This window comes from Psammomys obesus, unplaced genomic scaffold (assembly GCF_907164565.1).
Source record: "Psammomys obesus unplaced genomic scaffold, mPsaObe1.curated_primary_1811, whole genome shotgun sequence".
Classification (NCBI taxonomy): Eukaryota; Metazoa; Chordata; class Mammalia; order Rodentia; family Muridae; genus Psammomys; species Psammomys obesus.
Window position 1 is genome coordinate 1823765 of NW_026587032.1, and position 11596 is coordinate 1835360.

The 11596-nt window shown below is 39.6% G+C and overlaps 1 protein-coding gene and 1 pseudogene across 2 annotated transcripts in view; one reads left to right on the forward strand and one right to left on the reverse strand.

The window, feature by feature from the left end:
- The window catches only part of Aff4 (ALF transcription elongation factor 4), a 77714-nt gene that overhangs the window by 600 nt on the left and 65518 nt on the right, over positions 1-11596 (forward strand). The window lies entirely within an intron of this gene.
- On the reverse strand, positions 3536-3754 carry LOC129673069 (small nuclear ribonucleoprotein G-like; annotated as a pseudogene).

The window sequence follows — 11596 nt, forward strand, 5'->3', positions numbered from 1 at the left end:
ATATATATATATATATATATATATATATATATATATATATATATAATTTTTTTCAAGGCCAACCCGTTCCCAGCCAACCTTCCGGACGCCCATCTTCTGGCCGTTTCTCTCCCTCCCCTTGTCGTCCGTTCCTCCCCCTTAGATGCGGTCGGCGGATTTAGCCTTTGAAAAAATGAATCCTTCGTTCGGCTCAAGTCATTCCCGGTTAGAGAAAAATAGGCCCGATTCTGGCCATCATCTCAACTAGTTCTCGCCTTCCTTCTCGCGATCCTGCGCACCTCCCCCCCCCATCCCCACTCTCCCATCTCCCCTCCACCGAAAGAAAAAAAAAAAGGGGGGGGGGTGGAGTTTCCGTCCTTGGTGATCGATGGGGTTTTTGAGTGAAAAGATGGGAACCTGGGTTGGAATACGAGAAACCACCCTCCCCACTCGGAATGGGCCTGGTACCTGGCGATCGCGATGGCCGGGCTCTGGGCATTGATGTTTAGGCCTCTCCTCCAAGCTTGCCTGTGCTCGGGGTTAATCTCGTAATTGACGTCAGTGCTTTGTTCCTGCCACTTTGCTGTTGCTTCCACTCTCTGAGAACGGATCCTGGGGTACGGGGGTCCCGGGTGTGTGTGGGGTGCCCTTGTTAGCCTTCTCCTTCACAGATGACACCTTTCCAGGGAGCCGAGAGCCCTGCTCTGAAAATGCTTGTGAGTGAAGTTCGAACCAAGACGGAGAGTTCGATTCGGGGTTCTCCCGAGTTTCGTCAGTTGCAAGTTAGAATTCTGCTTTTTCCTCCCCGCTGAGATTTTTAAACTGAAGCTAGCCCCCTTTCCAGTGCCGGAATCTAAGCTCTAGGTGCTCGTGAAGAGGCTGTTTGTGTGACATTTAAAATGTGTGCTTTTTGTGGGGCCGAGGGTGGGGGTGGGGGGAGGCTCAGATTGTGAAAAGCCTAAAGCTTTGTTTCCGTGTTGATTCTCCTGAGCTTTCTAAAATCTTTTGTTTTGGTCGTCCTTTTAACTTATCAGAACTGAAATGTTTATGAGATCCTTGTTAATTCGAGAATTGACGAGAAGCCGAGGTGGACCGAGAGGAAGCCTCGAATCATCATCTTTGGTCATATAGGCATAAAGTGTTGGCTAGGGGCCACTTGGCTTTTGACAAAGCTGGTTTCTTCTTCAGCTCCTTCAGGTGTATGTTCTGTATTGATCACTGCGTTTCTCAGTCCTCTGTCTCCAAACAAAAGTCTCAGAAAGTTGTTTTTAATCGCCTTTCATGATGAACTTCCTGAAAACCTAGAAGCAGTATATATATATATATATATTTTTTTTTTTTTTTAAATTGATATCAGCAGTTGGCATGCAGTTTGTGGTCATTTGCAGGCTGGTTTTTGTTAGCTCTGGGGGGTAGTAGGCACATTTTACTTGAATGAAAATTTTGCTTCATGTGGAGACAAGGTAGGGTATCTCGAGAATAGCCAGTAGCCAAATCTTTACTGTTTGGTTGGGGTGGGCTTGTCTGTGTGTGGTTTGGAAGGAGCTGGATCTTTGGAGGTGGAAGGTGACTGACTACAGTGCTTTGGTGAAGTTGTGCGATTAATTCCCAAGAAGAGAACGTTTTTTGTTTCAGTCAATGTTCTGTTTGGCATGGTATCGCATTCAGATTGGTGCATTCTCTTCTGTATTCAGGTTACCATGTCTCGTTCAGAACAAGGCATTCACGTGCATGTTGTAATTTTCTTAAAAGTCTATGGTAGTGTTTTTAGAATGAGTGCCTTGTTTATTCTGACTCTGTCTTCTCCAGTATTTATGCAGTTAGATTGAATCTGATAGCATTTTGAAGTTGAAATTGTAGATCTATCTGATCTAAGATTTTACAGATAACCCAAAGTTATGTGAGCAAGTGGTCAGTGTTTGAAAGGGGGAGATGGGAATTAGCTTCAAAAAGTGCTGTGGAAGGCCAAGCGTGCTAAAAGTATGGATCTTACTTTTTTTGACGTGTTAAGGTGGAAGTCATGGTTTTGTGTGTCCCAGAGGAACAAAGAAAGCAGGTACTTAAAAGGTATTTATTCTTTTTGACTTATCTACCGGCTTAGAATATAGTCAAAAATGTATGAAACCTTCCTTTTTCTTTGTAATACCTTTCATAAAGATCAAAGAAGGATTTTGTTGTTTGTTTTTGAGACACAGTCTCACTTTGTATCCCTGACTGGATTGGAACTTGTGTAGACCAGGCTGGCCTTGAACTCATGGAGATCCACCTGCCTCTATCTTCCAAGTGCTGAGATTAAAGGTTTGTGCCAGCACACCCGCCTTTAAAGAGGTATTCTTAAGTATTGGGGGCACAACTTAAACCCAGAAGCCTCAGATTGGTAGCAGCCAGAGACTGCAAACATACGCCACTATGCCAGGCCTCTGGCTTTTTTTTTTTTTTTTTTTTTTCACCCTTATCTCTGTTCCAGGTACATTCTAGATAAAAACCTTTGCTGCATATTATAAAGGTTTATAACTTTCTGTAACTCTCGTATTTTTACTGTTTCCTATTTCATTTCCTCTGATAAATTGAAACAATGATTTCATCTCTAGGAGGGTATTTGGCAGTCTCAGTTACTGTGAAAGAACTTTATAGTTAAAGGTTCAAGACTGTAGCTACACTTCTCTGCTTTCTCATTTGTCTTTAATACCCTTACCGCCTTGTTTTAACTCTATACCCATTTTGGTACATTTGAAGTGACACTGTCTAGTACATGGAATAGCAATGACAAATACTCCAGTTATTAACTCTTGCCTTAACACCTGATCCATTTTGTCTTGTTCATTTTCAGTTGCCGTTTTGTTTGTTTGAGACAAGTCTCCTGTGTAACTTTGACTGGCCTCAAACTTTCAGCTCTCTTCCTACCTAAGCCTCTAGGATTATAGACATGCACCACCATGCCTGACCACACCTTGAGAACTTTAGTGGTACTGATACACAAAGGGAGAGCCAGGTAAATTTAGTTTTTAATTTTAATGTTGGAATTACTTTTTATCTTATCCTTTTTTTAAATTTATTTATATTTTATGTGTACAGTGTTCTGTCTGCATGTACACCTGCACTCCAGAAGAGGGCACAAGATCTCATTATAGATGGTTGGGAGCCACCATGTGGTTGCTGGGAATTGAACTCAGGACTTCTGGAAGAACAGATAGTGCTTTTAACCACTGAGCCATCTCTCCAGCCCTTTATCTTATTCTTAAATTAAAAAAAGGAAAAATTTGAGACAAGGTTTCATATAGCCCAGACTGTCCTCAAACTGGATTTCTGGTTGGTGCTGGCCTTGGATTAACTTACTTACTTACTTTCTTTCTTTTTTTCTTTCTTTCTTTCTTTCTTTCTTTCTTTCTTTCTTTCTTTCTTTCTGTCTTTGTTGTTTTGTTTTTGTTTTTTTGAGTATCACAAAAATTTATTTAACAAAAAATTTCATATGAAAGTATACATGACCCAATTCTACACTAAAGTCAAACAGGCCCTTTGGGGAAGGAGGTGGACTCCTCTGCTGAACAGCCATTGTTTAGACTCTTTCCAAGGCTTCTAACATGATGATTCTGTTCCATGAATGGCCACCATTCCAGTTTTATTCTGTTGCCTCCTAGTTGCCATCTCCACACTCTCATCAATCACAAGACTGACAAAGGGATTTAGTGTTCCTTGTACATGTCTGCTACCATTAACTTCCATGATAACTCCTTGTCCAGCATTTCTTCAATTTAGGAGGGTAGGCCTTGCTCATGGTGACTTCTCACTGGGCTCAGCATGATGGCGAAGGAGCAGAGTGGCCTGGCCTTGAATTTCTGATCCTGTTGCATCCACCTCTTAAATGCTGGAGTAACTGGATTACTGTGGTTTGTTTTGTGGATTTTTTTTTTTTTTCTTTTTAAAATTTTGTTTTGAGACAGAGTCCCACTTATATATCTTTGGGTGTCCTGAAACTCTTGGAGATCTGCCTGCCTTCTGGTGCTGGCATTAAAGACATTCACCGCCAAGCCAGGCCTTTGAAATTTTGCAGCCTGGATTATGCTGAGTGTACCCCTTTGGTTTCATGTAGTATGTTCTTCTGTTCCCTGTGTTTTCTGTAAGTTGTAATTATATCAATAAGCTAGATTTAACTTAAACTTGAATTTTTTATTTGTATTTTTTGTTTGTTTTTGTGACATTTTGAGACTGGGTCTCATTTAACCCAGGCTGGCCTGAGCTCTTTGTAGCTGAGGATGACTTTGAGCCCTAATCTTCCTGCCTGTATCTCCATTTGCTGGGAATGACAGGTGTAATGCCACTGTGCTCCACTGATTTTATTTTTAATGTGCAGAAGAGGTAGTGTGTATACTTCTTCATTCTTGAACCTTTAGCCTGGTTTCTCACTCATCATAACTAGTTGATTACCAGGTCCTTTTATAATCCTGTATGGTCAAAATGTGTGGTTAGCCCTAGTTCCTCACTACTTATTGTACTTGATAGCCATTATCTGTTTCCTCTCTACTGTTTTCTTCTTTAACTTTTGTGACTGCTGGTATTCCTTTGCAAACTCTTTTCTTTTTTTCTTTTTTTTTTTTTTTTTTGGAGACAGGGTTTCTCTCTGTCCTGGACTTGCCTTGTAGATCAGGCTGGCCTAGAACTCACAGAGATCGACTTGCCTCTGCCTCCTGAGTGCTGGGATTATAGGTGCTACAGATTCTCTTTTTATTTAAAAAATTAAAATTTTTTTTTTTTTTTTTTAGGCAGGATCTCCCTGTGTAGCCCTGGCTGTCCTAAATTTATGTAGACCAGGCTGACCTTCAGTTTGGAGATTCTGCCTTCTGGTGTTAAAGATACACACCACTATGCCTGCTCCTTTGCAGAGTCTTAATTCTCAGATTAGCGTCTTCATTTTGGTAGCTCTGGAATCTTTTTTTTCCCCCTTCTGGATTCTTTTTAAATTTTATTTTATTTACGTTGGTGTTCTGCCTCCGTATATATCTGTGTGAGGGTGTCAGAGCCCCTGGAACTGGAATTATAATTGTGAACTGCCATGTGGGTACTAGGATTTGAACCAGAGTCCTTTGGAAGAGTAGCCAGTGCTCTTAAGTGCCAACCCATCTTTCCAGCCCTGATAGCTCTCGATTCTAATGTTGGACTTCTCTGTTTATTCTTCTAAGTTGATCACATCCTTTTTTTTTTTTTTTTTTTTTTTCTTTAGTTGCTTTTGGCTTTCCATTGCTGTGACAAAATGTTTGAGTTAAACAACATTCTCCTAAAAAAGAGAAAATGTAGCCAGGCATGGTGGCCCATGTCTGTAAACCCAGCACTCAGGGAGGTGGAGGCAGGCGGATCTCTGTGAGTTGGAAGTCAGCCTCGTCTACATAGTGAGTTCCAGGCCAGCCAAGGCTATATAGTGAGACCTTGTGTGTGTATGTGTGTGTGTGTGTGTGAGAGAGAGAGAGAGAGAGAGAGAGAAGAAAAAAAGTTTATTTTGGTTCTGGGTTTCAGAAATTGCAGTGCTTTTTTATTTGACTGTTACTTTTGGGACTGTGGTAAGGGACTATTACTAGTATAAAATCATAGTGACAGAAACGAATTCACTTTGTGGAAGCCATGAAGGAGAGAAAAGGAAGGAAAAGAATGAAGGAAAGTAGGGAGGGAGGCTAGCCCACAACAATTGAGTTTCAATATCTTCTTCAAGGAAATTTCGCTAATGACCCAGTTCGCTTTCACTAGGCTTTGCCTTCTAAAGCTTCTGCCATCCCCCACAATACAGACTGCAGATTAGGCTTTTAGCACAGGAGCCTTTGGGAACCATCTAGATCCAAACTGTGGCATCTGTTATCTTTAAGTTAGGATTCATTCATCTGAGTATACCTTGTAGATTGTCAGGTAGGCACTTTAGCTAAGAGTGACACAAACCTAACTAAAGAAAAAGGAATTTGAGTGCCTTAAGAAATGTAACAAAGGTGATAAGCCCATAGGAGGACACAAAGAACTCAAGCATGATTGCGTCTAAGGGGATTCAGTGTGTTCAAGAGTATTTCTTTATCATCTGAGATGTGTTCCATTCTCGTTTGCTGTAGATTGGCTATAACACTTGAATCTGAACTTAAAATCTTAGATTTCTTTTTTATCATAGAAAGAATAGGCCTGACTCCCAGTCCCAAATCCATTTTCTTATTGCCTACTTCAGTGATCTACCTTGTGATAACATAATTTATCAGCTACATCGCATACAGGAAAGAGACAGAGTAAAAGGCTTGCATACCCTTTATTCTTCTCTTTAATACACGTACACAATCTTGCTTTTTCCCCAAATGTATTCCCATATGGAATACGTTTTTAATTTAACATACACTAACTACATGCATCAGCAAACAACTTCATTGTTTTGTAGGATATTACCCAAATTTATATTTAATAAACACATTTAAAGGTTCTTGTTCTCCTAGGTACTGATGTTAAATGTTGTCCTAAAATTTTATTTTTATTATTTTTAATTATGTGTTGTGTGTGTCCCCTGGAGCTGGAGTTACAGGCAATTTTGAGGTACCCAGCATGGAAACCAAACTTTGGTCCTGGAAGAACAGGAAGCCATCACCCCAGTCCCTGATATCCTCTTACTCATAAGACTGAAAACTGAGCTAAAATGCTAAGTGTGATTATCTCTGATACAGCTGATAAATGGTAGTAGAGGGGGAAAAAACCCACTTACTTTGTAAGATTGGGTTAGATTTTGTTTTACAGTATTAAAATTGAATTCAGGGTTTATGTATGGTAGGCAGGTGCTCTTCCCCTGAACTAGTGAAATAAAATGCTTCTAGGGAAAGGATTAGGTATTATTCTACAGCTTCAGTGATCTTGATCTTTCTGAATACACAGTAATAAAGCCATGTGAAATAAGCAGCAAGTTTGTTGACTTTCTTGCAAATTGAGAGATGACTTTGGTTAGCCATGTAAATGTTTTCTGACAAGTAAGAGATTTTCCTCTTTTTTTTCCTCTTACATTAACATGAAAAGAATATTTGGAAAGTTTGGGTGAGGGCAGTTCTGTGTTGTACAAGTGTCAGTGAACTATGGCCAGTAAATCCAGTGTAACCTGTTGTCTGTTTTTGTGCAGCCTATGAGGTAAGAATGGCTTTTATTTTGTTTTATGTTTTTAAATAGTAGCAAAGAGTCAAAATGTTATTTGGGAAGAGAATATTATAGAGAGCTCAAATTTCAGTGTCCATAAATACGATTATATTGGAACCCAGTCAAACCATTTGTTTATGTATTGTCTGTGGCTGGGTTTTGCTGCTCCAAGAACAGAGTTGAGTAACTGACTATGGACTGCCAAACCTAACATTACTATCTGGCCTTAAAAAGATTTGGTGATTCTTGCTTTAGCAGATCAAATGAGCTACAATTCATATATGGGAATGACTTTAATGTAAGTTACAGTGTTCCTAGTTTAGTGGCTACTGAGGCTTTATTTATAGGATATATATGTATATGTGTATGTCTGCAGTATTTGGATACTGGATATACACATAATATGCATTATCTAACATAGTAGACATCTTTGTTTTAAAGAGTTATTTATTATTTATACAACATTCTGCCTGCACACCAGATCTCACTATAGATGGTTATGAGCCACCATGTGGCTCCTGGGGATTGAACTCAGGACCTTTGGAAGAACAGCCAGTGCTCTTAACCTCTGAGCCATCTCTCCAGCCCCTATAGTAGATATCTTATATAATATGTAATACTGAATGTGATGCCATTTTATCCTGAATAGGGTATATAATGTTTAGAACTATATAGCATAATAAGCATTGCTATACCATCTAAAGCAGGTTGGGCTTGAGTATTGTCTTAGCTATCTATTGTATTCTTAAAGTACAGATGTCTGCTTTTAGTACAGCTCTGTGAATCAGGTAAAATCCAGAAAAACTGAAGTTGAGATAAGGCTAGAAGCTGGTCAGATCATCATGTTAATATTAACTATTCTACTTTAATGCCTTCACTTCTAAATTTTACTTTTTTTCGTTGCCCTGGGGAATGCTACCACTGTCCTCCCTTTTTTCCTATAAATTGTCCCGCATCCTGTTTCACTTCTCACATCTCACTGGCAACCAAGATTCTACTTCCTTAACATATTTGAATTTGATTTCTTTTCAAGATTAGGTTTAATCTTTATTTCTTAAAACTCCTTTCTGTTTTTAAAAGCTTAGTTTTGCCAGGTGATGATGGTGCATGTCTTTAGTCCCAGCACTGAGGAGGCAGAGGCAGAGGCAGAGGCAGATGGATCATGGATCCCTTGAGTTCAAGGCTAACCTGGTCTGCAGAGTTCAAGGACAGCCAGAACAACAGAGAGCAACCTTGTCTCAAAAAACAAAAACAAACCAAACGAGTTTGTTTTTAAATGTTTTCATTAGCATATTATCCAAGGCTTATTGAGCATGAATGAGTTTATGAAACTTCTGAAGACTATAGCCTCCTAGTGCCCCGGTGCTTTCATTTGCCATTTTTAGATTTTGTTGTTTATTATGTTTATGCTGTCTCAGTGCAGTGCTCTAATGACTTTGTAGTGGGTTCAGCTGAGAAAGATGTTGGATAAAATTGGATTGTGACATGGAATGTGTTGTTTATTGCAAGTAGGACAAGGAAAGTCCAAAGGAACCCTGGCATAGCAGTTAGTGACATGTTTTTATGTATGTGGTGTTGCTCATCTTTGTGGTTAATAAACTTTGAAACAATTTATTTCCGCAGAAAGTTTGTTACAAACTTCAGCAGTGGTAGTAGAAACACAGTACCCTTAATCATAAATGTACAGAGTGGAGCTCCACAATTTATAGGTGAAGCTTCTTCATAAATTAGTGTTTAAGAACTGCCAGCAGCCAGGCATAGTGATACATAGCTATAATCCCAGCAGATGGAGTCAGGAAGATTAACAGTTCAAGGACAGCTTAAGCTGTGGGAAAACGCCTCAGAAGAACAAACAAAACTAACAAACAAACAAAAAAAAACAGACCAAGAATTACCAGCAAAAGCTGGGTTTTGAAGGTGTAAGCCTGTGATTCTAGCACATTGGTAGGCTGGAGTAGAAGATGGTAAACTTGAGGTCAGCTTAGACTAGCAAGACTGTTATAATAGTAAAAACCTTAGAAGCTGATACAGTATTGTAAGATTGAATTCCATGAACTAGTATATAAAGGCTTACAGTTGTTATTATTGAGACAGTTTCTCTGTTTAATGGCCCACGATGTCCTAGAACTCACATTGTAGACCAGGCTGGCCCCAGACTCAAAGATATCTGCCTGCCTCTGCCTCCCATATGCTGGGATTAAAGTTGTGAGCCACACTGCCTGACTAAACCTTACAGTTATTACGCCTGTTTAATGAAACATTTATCATGTTATATGTTAGTATTGTTGAAATCAAATTTAAAAATTGTGAAATCTAGGACCAGGTTTGTAGCTCAATGATAGATTACTTTTCTAGCTTTTGCAAGGTCCTATCTGATACCCAGCACTGCAAAAATAGTAAAAATAAAATATAGGGCTGGGTATAGTGGTGCAAGCCGTTGACCCCAGCATTTGGGAGGCAGAGGCAGGTGGATCTCCGAGTTCGAGGTCAGATGAATTCCAGGCAGACAAGGCTAAAGACTCCGTCTCAAAAAAACCAACAATTTTCAGTCCTAAAGGTATATGTTTCCATACTTAAATGTTAGTCTAGTTTTTGTAAGATAATCATTTGTTACATTGTTATTTTAAACTTAAGTTTGCTTGAGTTTTATAGTTATATAAGCTATAATGAATTTATGGCTATTTGAATATGTATATTATCCTAAAAAATCATTGAAGTAAGCACTTAGACTCTGGGATATTTCATTTTCACTGAGATAGTATTTTTCTCTGTAAGATTTGTGAGACAAGCTTATTGGTTAATTCAGACTCCGAATATTTTCATTCATATCTTTTGTTTTGCACCTCTGCTCCCCAAACCTTTTTTCTAACTACACATGGTCCACATCCTTTCCCTAGGTATGCCTTTCCTCCCTGCTCTTTACGGTTGTTGCACAGGTTCTTTGCCCACAAGTCACATAACGGCCTTCTTTCCTCTGCCTCTAATCAGACTAGCTACAACCAAATCTTAAAGATGAAAGGAACTTTTACGTCTTAAATTCTTAGTCTAGTCTAGTATACGGCCTGGTGTGTACATGCGCAGTTGTAGAATGAAGTACAAGGCTGACACTGCTTTGTATTTCCAGGTCTGGATGTAGCTCAGTTGGTAGCATGCTTAACTAGCACTCAGCTGCACATAAACTAGGCTTGGAGGTGCATGGCTTAGCCCCAGCACGCCCACAAATTGAGAGGTGAAGGCAGATGGATCAGAAATTCAGGCCATCCTTAACTACAAATCTAGACTACATTTGAACTAGATTACATTTGAACCCACTGAGATCTTTGTGCTTCTGCTTCTCCAGTGCTCAGATTAAAGATATGTACCTCATACCCAGCATTACCCTAACCTTTAAAAAGAGAAAAATACATTTAAATGCTACATTTAAATGATAGAAACGATTAAAAGGGTTCATTAGAAAGAAGTTAATGTTGCTGCCAAATGTCAGGAACTGACGAAGATCCAGAAGATAGCAACTTGCGGGAGATTGTTTTTTTGATAGAAAGAGCTTTTGTTGTTCTTTGTAACTAGGAGCAAAGAACAGAATAGATTCAGATGATATTTTAAGAACTGATACTTAGGTGATAAGAAGGTATAGTTTCAAATTTTGCTGCTGTTGTTGCTTTTCAAGACAGTGTTTCTCTGTGTAGCCCTAGCTGTCCTGGAACTGGCCCTGTAGACCAAACTAGCATTGAACTTAGAGGTCCATCTGCCTTTTGGCCTTCTGAGTGCTGGGATTAAAGGTGTTCACAACCACACCTGGCCCTGTCTTTAATTTTTAATATTCTGTTTCTTGATCTTTGTCCCATAATAAAAAGTCATTTGTGGAATAAGTTAGGATCAGGGAACATCATAGGACTCAGTGGGATACTTTTTGAAATAGGAAAGAGAAAGACTGTTAAACTTTTACAAGGCTTTGAGAGCCTGGTTGAGAATATGATTCATGAGAAAGGATAATAGAAAATTAAAGTGGAACACTTGGGAGGCAGAGGCAGGCAGAGTCCTGAGTTCAAGGTCAGCCTGGTCTACAGAGTGGGTTTCAGGACAGCCAGACCTGCATAGAGAGACCCTGTCTCAGAAAAACAAAACAAAACAAAAATAAAGTAAAATAAAATTGGTGACCTATAGAAATTTGATTAAGAGCTGGCCATGGGCCAGGTGGTGGTGGTGCTCACCTTTAACCCCAGCAATTGGGAGGCAGAGGCAGATCTCTATGAGTTCAAGGCCAGCCTGGTCTATCTACAGAGTGAGTTCCGGGACAGCCAAAGCTACACAGAGAAACCCTGTCTCAAAAAACAAAAACAACAACAAAAAAGAGCTGGGTTATGCTTAGCTAGCACTCAGCTGCACATAAACTAGGCTTGGAGGTGCGTGGCTTAGCCCCAGCACGCCCACAGATTGAGAGGTGAAGGCAGATGGATCAGAAATTCAGGCCATCCTTAAC